Genomic DNA, 12,034 nt, shown 5'->3' with positions numbered 1-12,034 from the left:
CACACACCAAAACAGCAACGCTAAGCTATTTGGCACTCGGTGTTTTGGCTAAAGACACTTCGATGTGGTGAAGAGAAGCTGAAATCAAACCTCCGGCCAGTCAGAGACCTTCTCTTCCCACTGGACCCCAAACTATAGACATCCCCATGATCTGTTTGTGCTGCACAAATGTGTTCAAATGTGTCTTTCCTGGAGGATTATTTCCATATTTACATTTGTCAGACATTAAATGCACTGATGTCCCTTTTTTTACATTTTCACCACATATTTTGAATAAGAAATACGAGTATAGGTTTCAAAAAAAAAAAAGAAAAAGAAGAAAACAGATTAAACATGCTTACATATTTTTGTCAAAGGTGTCACTCCTTTGAAATCAGCAACTGGGTAGAGGTTTTTTAAGTCTCCAGAAGGGTTTTTGTGGAGATTGAACAGGGCTACTTGGGAATTGCTGGCACCCGAGAGCTCTCGGGACGTTCAGTGTAAAAGAATCATTAACCAAGAAGCTTAGCTTGCATGAACTGTACATGATTAATAACTGCAACTGGTCTTCCATCAATCAAAGATTAATGGATTGATGGATGGCACCAGAAGCATATTGGTTAACTTTGCATCTTAGGTTTTTCCATGTCTTTTTGTGTAAGCTCTAGATCATCATTAGGGGAAGAAGGTTGCGTTATTTAACTACCAGCGGGATGCGTCATTTCCAGAGAGATTTCCAGGCTGCTGCAATGATTCTTACACCACTGGCGCATGTTTAGCAAGGCTGTTACGAAGAGTAATGGCTGTCATCTGGAACAAAAGTTTCTGAAGCTCTTGGGTCAACACCCTTTTGTTGCACCGTGTAACAACTTTCAGGCAAGCTCAAGCATGTCGGGCTCCTCTGTTTCACAGCCTCAGCTCTAACTAAACCTTCAAGGGGAAAGACCGCTTCACATTCATTTGATTTGAGGAGGAAATACAGAAATACCAGTTCCATACACCCTGCTGATTACAGTCCTATTAATCACACAGGATACTGATAGATTCTGAAAGTACAAGAGCTTTAGAATAATGTGTTGGGGGTGCCGTCGGAGGGAGAGTCAGCCAGTTTTAGAGTGTTTCAGCTTGTAGCTCTGATTGTTGTGACTACCTGCGTGCGCACTCACTGTTTTCCTAAGCTGCAGAGGAATGAGCAAGAGGCATGTGCAGACACACACTCGCACAGGAGACACACACGGGGATGCAGTGAAAAAGCTGCTAACAGTGTTTGGATGATTAGCACCCTGGAAGTTGTTTCATTCATTTGTTTACAGGGCTTTACATTTTCTCGGTCAGCAGTATAGACTGGGTATTAAATGCACCAACGGCTTCCCTCCCAAATTCTTCAGCTGAGTTGATTGTTTGAAAAACGCAATTAAATCATCTTAAACACACGCAGCAGGGGTTAAAAACTTTGGGTATTTTCCATGTTGGTACTGTGGAGCCTTCGGACAATAAGCATCCTCCATGAAGTATGTATCTTTCAGATAAATGTCTGCCAAGGAAAAACATGAGGAAATTTCTGTAGACAAGTCAAGATTTGGTCGGTCACAGTCTTTAACACTTCTGGTCTCGCGCCTCGCTGGTTCCTCCAGTTAAATCCCGTTAACGTCCATCTCACCACATTTCAGCTCTCGCCTCTGCCACACCGACAACCTGTACACCTTCCTGTCGTTATTCATAAATCTCTTTTGTCCTTTTGCTTTTTTGCTCCTGCCCAGCAACTCAGTGTTCATCATCCTCTGTCCATTATATCAACTCTAACTCTTCTGTGCATGTCCAAACCGTCTCAGCTTTGACTGGATCTACTCGCTCTAAAACCTTCTGCATGCTGGAGCTCACTAATTTACAGCAGACTGAATGTTTCTATCTCAGCAGCAAACAGAAGGTGGCGCCGTCCTGGTTAAATGAAGCCTTCAGTTGGTTTTATTCTGCAACTCAAACCCACATAGATCCGCAGTAACAGGTGGCTTTTTCCCTCTCTGCCCTTTATACCAGGTAAGGTTTTTGGTTTCAGTGTTGTTAAATCCCCACTGACTGAGCTGAAAGCTGCTACAAACCAACTCCCGGCTGGAAAAAGAAAAAAAAAAACTCCACAAAGGGACAGAGAAGCGTCTTTTCACATCAGGTCACACCAGAGCTCTGGTGACCGTCTCCGTTTGGTTCAGAAAACACACAGAATACTTTTAATTTGATTGAGTCTTCAGACGTGTACGTAAATGTGTTGGTGCAATAGGGAGGAAACTATTGAAATCCTAGTAAGTCTGCAGAAAAACAGAAGAAAAAAAATTGAACAATTACAGTAAAACTGACAAAAGCCGAGAACATTATCAGTCCCTGAGGTAAGGACTCAATTGCAGGCAGGAGGCAGGCAGAAACATGTGAAAATTGTTAAATAAAATTACTACGTCACAAAGTTAAACAAAAGCAAAACCGTGAAGCACTGCTGACTGAGAACACGATAAGACCGGAGAATCCAGAGAGGAGTGGTTGAAAAGAGGGAGTCTGTATAGTCATAGTCAATAAACTGGAATATAATTAAAAAGTTAAATTATTTATGTAACTTAATTCACCAAGTGAAACACATTATATAGACCAACAATACGAAGACTGATGTTTTTAAACTGTCGTTTCAGTTAATTATGATAATTTTCTGCAAACAGCTGATAAACCTTAAGATTACTGTAATCAGACCAATACAAAGAACATTTGAATACAGAAATATGGACTAAATAAAAAACAAAGTACCATTTTATAGGTTATTTTTTATATTCTTTTAATCTAACAAACAAGACACATCAGAGCACATAATTATAATCTATCAAAAGTTTTCTTTAATGTGTGTTTTGACCCATCTTTAGTGTCGACGTCAGAGCCTCTTAATGTGATATTTTATCACTTGTTCATTCTTTTTAACAAAGAATAATTTCCCTTTACAGCAGAATGAAACATAAATGTATGACTGTTAAAGCTGTACGTCCAGTCTGGATAACCGAGGACAGGGAACAATCAAAAATCCCCAAAACTCATTTTGCTGTTACTGTTTGACAGCCGAAGGAAGTTGTGTCAGAAGTCAGATGTGGTTTTATTCGCCTGGGGTCAGAACAGTCTGCAGTTATTGAAGTGCAGCTGAAAATGTCAAGCCAACTGGTGAGCAGATGGATGAAATAAAAAAGTAGAAAATGATTTGATATATAACAAAAACACAATAATCTGCAACACCGAAAAGGTCGTGAAATGAGCCTAAAACTTATCGAAAAAGTGAAGGTATGTGTGGTTTGGAATAAAGTTGAATCATAATTCCCTCTAATATGTAGAGAAGAAGAAGAAAATCCTGCGCCGTCTTCTGCATGTCAAAGCAGTTGTCATGTTTGAACCTGCAGGAACTTTCATCCTCGCTGCTGTTTTTGTTGCTTTTCACGCCTCAGACATGTTAATTGCTGCCCTGCTTGCACTTTGTTTAAGCTCAGTAAGACTGACTGTTGTGGTAACCGCCGGGTGGTGGCACTGCAGTTTCCCAATGGACTGACAAATTTAGTGCTGATGACAGATACATGGAAAGCCTTCTGAAAACATTTCTGTGTTTTGGACTAAACAAAAGCTGAAGCAGCCTACTTAGAGCAATATGTTGTGATTAAAGCAAACTGGAGGTGAAGATTCTGCAACAGAGGAATTATTTAAACTGCTAAAAGCAATGGAGGAGGAAGAATTTCTGACTTATAGCTTAAATTGGTCATTTTGTTTGGTGCATAACTCGTCTCCTTTGGTTTCTACTCTCTCATTTTTGAATTTGCATTATAATATTTCACTACTAATATTACCATGCTAATGGCAACAAAAACACTGGGACTAAATATACTGAAGCCAGACTCAATCAGTAAGATTTCCATCTGTTCTAAGCAAAGGAAAGTCTTCTGACCTCAAAACTGGCAGTCTGTGATTGTTGGTGGGACATTCAAACCAGCAGCTGATTTACCCTCACAAAGGCAACATTTCTAGAAGAACAATCTAATAAGATGAGCATAAACCCATAAAAATTCAGAACAACATCACATCAGCTTTGTGTGAAAATGCAATAAGGCCATCTAATGCTCTGCTTGGTTTGCCTCGGTTCTCTTAACACTTGTTGAACACTTGACGAGCAACCTCTGCATAAATGCAGACTGTGGAAGAACCACAGTGCTGTTTCTTTTGGACCTCAATGCAGCATTCGACACGGTCGACCACCATGTTCCAACTGGAGTGCTGGGCTGGATGCTCTTGTACAGTATTTGGCTGGTTTGAGTGTTATCTAGAGAATAAAGACTTTCCTTGAGTCAGTTCTTACAACTAGAAACTAGTGATCAGGCCTGAAATCTGGGTGCACTGACGGACTCAAACCTGAAACATCAGGTTAAAAAGTCAGCCTTCTATCAACGGAAGAATATTTCCAGGATTGAAGGACTAATGTCTAAGAGCTGGAGAAGATCTCTGCTTCTAGATCTTCTCTGGATCTTGGACTGTACCACAAATTCATAATTCGTTGATTTTAAAGAGGTGGATTATTGCATTATTGATTATTGCAATCACACAAACATAAGTGTTTTCTTTGGATACTCTAATGCAGCATGAACTTAGAAAGAATAGCTAGGAAAGCTCTGAGATTTACATAGTACACCTCAGAGCTTTATTATTTTAAAAAGTTCTGAGTTTTATTATCTCTCAGCTTAGTTTTCTGAAACCTAAGAACTCATTTAGATTTTTGCTTTAAAGTACCTACTGACTGCCTGACCATAAGCAGCCTCCTGAAACATCACACTTTGGAGGAATCATGCAGACATAACCCCGTCTCTGCAGCAGCATATGAAAGTCCTATCAGCACACAATGCTTGTTTGTTTTGTCTTATGGCCTAATAAAAGTCAGATGATACAACACCGATGAGGTAACCTCACACAGTCTGCATGGAGGATGTGGAACAGGTCTGCTCTTGCCTCCAGTTCACTGAAATAGGCTACTTACATTAAGCCAGGGGCTACATAAGATTTGCAATGAATACAGGCACTGTCTGCATGTTATGATCTATGACTTTCCTGCCTCCGGGTGCTGCAGGAGAAGAAGTCGGTGGTCTAACACAACATAATTACTCAGGATGTAAAAGATGCGCTTGAGTGAGACTCCATGATTCATGCGTCTGCAGAGGCACCAGACAAAGAGGCAGAATGGGAGGATAAAACCTTCCAGACATGACTTCTTCAAAGTTAGAGATTGTGTTCCACTTATGAAAGTTGACAATGGGACTTGTGGAATTGCTTGACAAACACTTCATGAAGTGCAAATAATCTGGTGTCCAAGCACACGTGAAGCAGACGGTGAGTTTTTAGGGGCCATCAGATCAGAGAGAACAGTGCAAATACTGCTGTTACTGCAGAGTCATCACTTTGTCAGAGCTTAGTTATATTTTCAGACAACTTCATATCACCCTCGTGATTATGACACCTGAGCTGAGGTTACGTGGACCTGCAATACTCAAGATTATCTGGTAAACACAAACAGGAACTACCTTAGGAAACAGCCATCAAGAATGAAACGTTGGGAAACCGGGAGGCTGTTTTTGTGTTTGTTGCGTCTAATCTGCTAGCTAAGGCAGATCACTTACAGAGACATTTTTTGTTTCATAAAAAGCTCTGAAACAAGACTCCAGACATGGAAAATCCCAAGATATACCTGTTACATCATGGCTCTGATCTGATTGGGTGCACTCTAAGGTTAGTAAAAAGCATGCTGACATTCATGTGATAGTTTTACTCTTATTCCATTTGAGTCGTCATGAGATTCCAAAACTGGAACGTCAGAAACGGAAACAATGCCGCAAAGCCTGAGAGTCGGCAGCCTTTAGCCTAAACCTCAACATGACTTGTTCCGTTCATGGTGGGACTAAATGCAACGGGCTCCGAACAACGTTCAGAACAAAACAACAACTTGAGTCCCAGACGTGACGTGCCGGTGATGCTTCACGTGAAGCAGATGTTCCTGAGGTTGTTAGGGAAACGTCTGACTGCCAGGTGCTAAACTTCTTCCTCCTGGCGAGTTTTGTAGGTGCATTCGTTGTTGTTTGTTCATGTGCCAGAGAGGCATGCTCAGGATTCCCCTTTTGCCAAGTTCACAAACAACTGCCCACCTTCGCACAATCTACAACAGTTTCTGTTCTCTGTTAGCATAGAGTTGTATAAAACAATCTCTTCAAACAGATGTGTTAGCAGCGGATGTGAAAAAGTAAAATTAATCAAAAGCAAGCAGGAACATCATTTTATATGACATTAGCAACAAAAAAAACAAAGAAAAATGTATAAGTGAAGAAGTGTTTCTCTGATAAATCTGATGAAGATGAAAGCGATGTACAATTGTCTTTTTTTTAGTTTTTCTTCATTGACTGTAAACGCAGAAGAGAATTTGAAAGTATTCTTCTTACATATTGTGATGATCAATCCATTTCTTATGTTAGAGGTCTGATTGGACCTCTTTCCTTTCAGACTGCAGGATTACTGCGGGTTCCTCGAGGCTCTAAAAGTAGAATAGGAGGCAGATCTTTAGTTATCACACTCCTCCATAACCAACTCCCAGTTTTATTTCGTAAGGCAAACATCCTGTCTTGAAACATTCCTTTTTGATAAAGTTTATGGTTAGACTGGCTTAAGCCCTACAGCAATAGGGCCGCTGTAGGGCTTAAGCTGCTGGAGAATTTCTTTTTCTCGCTCTGCTTTTTTCTCATATTGCTCTCCATTTATATTGTTCATAGTCATTGTTGAGATTGTCTTTTGTTTTATTTTAGAGATTATTTCCTCAAGCATGTGCATTTCCTCTTGAAAAAACAATGCCGATTTTTACTGAGATTACCAATGTCAACCTCTTTGTTTTTTCTGGCTCAGCACCTCTCTTTAATTGAGTCCAAAATGAAGGACCGAACAAAGGAACTATTCTTGTGTGCGTCTGTGTGTGAGTGAGAGAAAGAAAGAAAGAAAGAAAGCAAAAGTATGATGAATTAATTGGAGGCATCCAACTCTCAGCCACAAACACCAGCAAAGGGTGCAGCATCCTCAGCCAGCCAGATACCAGGTACTACCTCAGAAAAGCCATCAGTAAAGCTTGCTATGCAGGCCGAGCCCCAAACTGGTGGCCCCAGCACACAACCCATTAGACTGACACCAGCCAGAACTCTGAGGGACTAAAGGGTGAGGGCACATTACCTTTACCTTTACATTGGGTCAGCCAGCTCCAATGAGGTCAGGAGGGAGGGACTTCAACAAGAGCCTCTAGCTTAGTCCCGACAGGCAACTTTCAGCCTGACACATCCCCAACATCACGGTCGCCCAATGGCATCTAAATGGTTGGCTGGTGTAGTGTTGTTTCTGTGGGTGTTCAGATCACAAGCCACCCAATGGCAAGGTGGGTAGACACCCCCTACTGGTAGCTTTATGCAATCAGTTGGGTTTCCTGTGACTACATAATCAGCTGACTTTAATTACACACAGGCAGCATGGAATTGGAGCTAAACGCATCGTCATCATGGATTTAATTGGAATAAACTGGAATTTTATACTTTTACTCATCTGTAAACAGGCGTGAGGAAAATATCTGTTGTAAATGCGCGATATATATTTGAACTAAATTGAATTAAATTCTAAAATGAAGACATCATCTATGGAAAACAAAAAACCTATTGTCTAATTACAGCGTGGCATATCCTCCAAGAGCAGATTTGCATCGAGTCGTTGACTTGGAGCATTCTCTCCTACTATCAGCATGTAGACACAGCAGCTAATCGATTGCATTGTGTCGCTGACTTCACACCAGTCCCTCATACTGCACGTACTCCCCTTTAACAGGAAGAAACATCCTGCAGAACCAAAGCAGTGTGTACAGCCATCTGACACAACTGACCATGATCTGTGTGAGTTGCTAAAGTTTCATTGAGTAACAATTCAATTGATCTATTGGCAAAGATAAAATATTCCTATTGTGATCATGCAACTGACAGAAGCCAACTAACTTTTTTTTTTTTTTTTACCCCTCCAGGGGGTCTTTTGTGGGCTCTAGTGTCCCTTATATGATAGTATGCTGACAGGAAACGGGGGAAGGAGAGGGGGGAGGACATGCGGCAAACGTCGTCGGGTCCGGGAGTCGAACCCGCGACGACCGCGTCGAGGACCCAAGGCCCCCAAATACTGGTCGCGCCAACCGCCACGCCACCACGGCACCACGGCACGCCCAGAAGCCAACTAACTTTACATAAAGCACTGCACCTCCTCTTCAGTCATAAGCCAGGAAAGGCCATGATGAGTTCCATCTTAAACTTGACATCTTCCCATACAGCAGCTGTTGGTTTCGTCTTACGAAGGAGCTGTGTACCAAAACTTGGTCACAATAGGATATGCTAAACATCTGTAGAGAATCCATTGGTCCCTCGTGGACAATTCAAACCTGGGACTCATTGCCACATTCTATTAACTCTTTGGGAACCATCAGTGTAACATGATGAAGCATGCAAACCTGTTCCACAAATCAGTGAATTCATGAAATGTGCCTCTTCTGGTGGTTTTTCTTCAATCGATCTTACTCCAGAAAGTCCCAACATTTAGATGTTTAGAGCTCTAACAACTTTAAAAAGCATTCAGTCAAGAGTCATGTATGTTTGCCTTTAAAACTTTCCCAACAAATCAGCTTCCAGAGTTGACTGCTGTCTTTCTGACTAATGGATTCTCTTGACAGCACTGTGTGGCAACGCAATCACTGTTTCCCATTTGATTTGTATGTGATTTTACAGTGTTGCTCAAAAAAAAAAAAGTTACTCATTCTGCAAAGAAATGTATGGTGTAAACTTCCTAGCACATGTTTCTTGATGAATGGATGTTTCTTATTTAGAAAATAATTTACACCATTTGACATTTGTAACTTTATGTGTTTAGAAGTCTGATGATTGTTATTCCTCCTTGTCTAGCTGTCGATAAGCTCAAAGATGGTGAATAAAACACCTTTACAGTGAATCATAAACATCCTAGAAGCTGAAGTGACTGGTTTACCTTTCCTCAACACGACTGCAGCAGGAGCTCAGGTATGCACTGCAGGTATACCGCTGCTGTGATCAGTAAAGCATTCTGAACCTTAAGGCTTTAAGGCAGAAGCCTACATGTCATTTTATAATGATGTTAACTGGAGTGAACACGGAGATGAACCAGAGAGCCTTACCTGTAAAATCACAAACGGTTCCATGGACGGTTTATTCCAAACACTGAAGCACTTCCCACACCTTCCACCTTTCCTCTGCAGCAACTTACAATTAGCTGCCAAGTTGAAGGGAGGAGGGAAAGGCAATCCGTTGACTCCTCCCCCCTCACTTCGAACAAAGTTCAGCTTCCTGGTGAGTGGGATGGACGGGGCCGTGATCCAAGGGTTGATTCAAGTGCTCCGAAAAGTGTCTGCAACAAGATAGGAGTGGGCTTATAATGGGATGGAGGTTATAATACACCACCCTGGCAGCTCTGATTAGACAAAAGAACTGGTTCTGCAACTTTCCAAGCAGATCTCAGCTGCTCTGTATCAGCTCAGAATGAATGTATGAGTGAATTAACACCTCCTGGCAACGGGTTCAGAAAGCTGGGTTGTATATCTGTAGGGCATTTTCTTATTTTATTTCACTCCATTAATGTTTTTACTTTATCTCAAACTGATATCAAATCTAACCCCCTGCTTCATTTACATGACTTGGTTTAACAAACACAAGTATTTGGATCTTAACTATTATTTTATGGAGCAGAGACACGAAGCAAAATGTTCAGGCAAAGGAAAAAAAGCTTGACTGTTTCCTGCAGAGGAAAGTCTCTGTGTTCAGTCCAGGGAGATGTGATGCACTCGGCTGTAACAGTGTGTTCCCTTCATGATCCAAGCTGGGAAAAGTGAACTTTGACCAAACTTGGATTCTCCATAAAACCCTGAAGTTAAAGCCAATATGGCAGATAATCTCCACTTGGAAATTGCACCCAAACTTCTGGAGTTAAACCATTTCTACTCACCAGGTCACTTCATTAGGTCCACTTCTTTAACTGCTTGTCAGCTCAAATGGTTATGGCTAATCAATTTTTGGACTCAGCCATGAAGGACTGAACCACACCTTCATACTGAACTATGAGATTACAATATATCTTTGAATGAGTTATTTCGTGTTGTATTCTTAGATATTTTGGTGCTACTGTGAGAGTAATTCACAACATATTTTGCAAACTAATCTTAATCAACTTCCATCTAATTAGACCTCATTTCCAAATTCCACCGAATAAACCTGTGACATCATTACATCGTTTTTATTGGTAATTGGTTTTATTCTTATTTTTGTTTTGGATTATTTTTGTTAATTAACCTTTGTAGGAAAGTTGTCTTTCTTTATCCCTTATACGTCCAGAGGCTTACAGTTCAAGAATGTCCGTTCTGAACTCAATCCTCCTTTTGTCATTTAATACCTAAACCTTCTCAGGCAGGTATTCAAAAGCAATAAGTGAGACTGAAAACTATATGGCTGTTATTTCCAGATAATCAGGTGGTGACTGACTTGGTAATTAGTAATTTTGTTAATTATTTCTTTTAGCATTTATTATTAGTTATTCACAACCAAACAAAACATTTTGTTGCACAACCTCACAATATGGCGAATATTTAAAAAAAAAAAAAAAAAAAAACACAACTCGTCCATAAGAAGAAGGAAGTACGTGCTCTGTACTTCCTTTATGCCTGAATTCTCACACCTGACTGAATCTGACTAGTGATCATCCTTCTAAATAGCTTATTTCTAGCTTTAATGTTAACACCATGCTGATTGCTAGCTTTAATATTAACACCATGCTGCTATCTACTGGGATTATATTCAATTATGCCTAATTCTGTTCATTTGGATGGTTATTTACATTTAAATTTGCTGTATGTTACATTAGAACTACTAAAGTGATTTCATCTACAGTTTGACTCCCTCCCCCAACCACCACCACCGTCGCCCCTCTTCCAAAGCTGCAAGGAGTTCTCTCAGATATTGTTCATGTTGTTCCATTTTGCCCCTGATTTAGGGTGGGGGCTGTATGTCATATACTGGTGGGTGGGTGGTTGGGGCAAAGAATAAGAGTTTTCAATTTTCTGTGGAAGAAAATGACTAATGCAAACAAGAAACATGTCTGGCGTTTCCCCAAGAAAGAATTTGGGAAGTCTGTTCTGGCAGAGCCAGATGCTATTCACACCCGAGTGCTGGGTTGGTGAACAGGTAGGGGCCGTGAAAACCCCTCCAGTGTGTACTGTTAAAGGGCGATACAGGGGGATACGAGCGCTGGCTCTGCAGAAAACTGCTGGAGGCCAGTTAGTTATCAGCTAAATCTAAGGAGACATGAGGCGAGTCCTTCAGCAGAAAGCAGCTTGGAGGCAGCCGGAGAGAGAGGAGGAGGAAAGCTAGGACACTGACTTTCACATGGATATGCGAGAGACGTGAAAACAGAGGAAAGGTTACTGAATTTTAATTTTGCCCACCGGTGTCCTGGGAGAGCAGCAGATAATGTAAGGTGCATGTGTGGACACGAGGCCGCTGAATGTCTAGTATGACTAATCACCTTTAACACTTTAACCACCCACTCCCTTCCCAAATGGAGGAAAAACCCTTGTGATTCTGGTGAGGTGTTTTCTGACATTGTTTTACACAGCAGGCCTGAATATGAACAACAAGGGAATTAGTTTATATCTAACAAAACAAAACAAAAATAAACATATTAAAATAGCTGATGTAATGTATAACATCATATAAATGCCCAGGGTCTGCTTTGTTAAACAAAAAATATTTTTGTAACGTATATAGCATGTGGCCAAAAATAACTGTAACTTTCTCATGATTTTGGTGTTTTTGACAATCAGCAGTAAATTAAAATTGGACGTGAATGTGATTGTGAATCCTAAATGCCATCACCAATACAAACAGTTGTTTTTGCGTTCTGGTCACCGGGAAAAATCACA

General features: G+C 40.8%; 1 protein-coding gene across 3 annotated transcripts in view; it reads right to left on the bottom strand.

Annotated features, from left to right (window-relative positions):
- plch2 (phospholipase C eta 2) overlaps window positions 1–9,320 on the bottom strand; it is a 167,397-nt gene extending 158,077 nt beyond the window's left edge. For 2 of the 3 annotated variants that reach the window (XM_023331324.1, XM_023331333.1), the window contains exon 1: window positions 9,242–9,318. The gene's annotated coding sequence lies outside the window, so the exon portion shown is untranslated. Of the gene's footprint in view, window positions 1–6,467; window positions 6,560–9,241 lie in introns of all 3 variants that reach the window. The other variant, XM_023331330.1, reaches the window with a different exon arrangement.
- Window positions 9,321–12,034: the final 2,714 nt, after the last annotated feature.

The sequence above is a fragment of the Xiphophorus maculatus genome, chromosome 1, assembly GCF_002775205.1.
Source record: "Xiphophorus maculatus strain JP 163 A chromosome 1, X_maculatus-5.0-male, whole genome shotgun sequence".
NCBI lineage: Eukaryota > Metazoa > Chordata > Actinopteri > Cyprinodontiformes > Poeciliidae > Xiphophorus > Xiphophorus maculatus.
The sequence above is the reverse complement of the archived record's forward strand: the minus strand, read 5'-3'. Positions and strand labels throughout refer to the sequence as shown.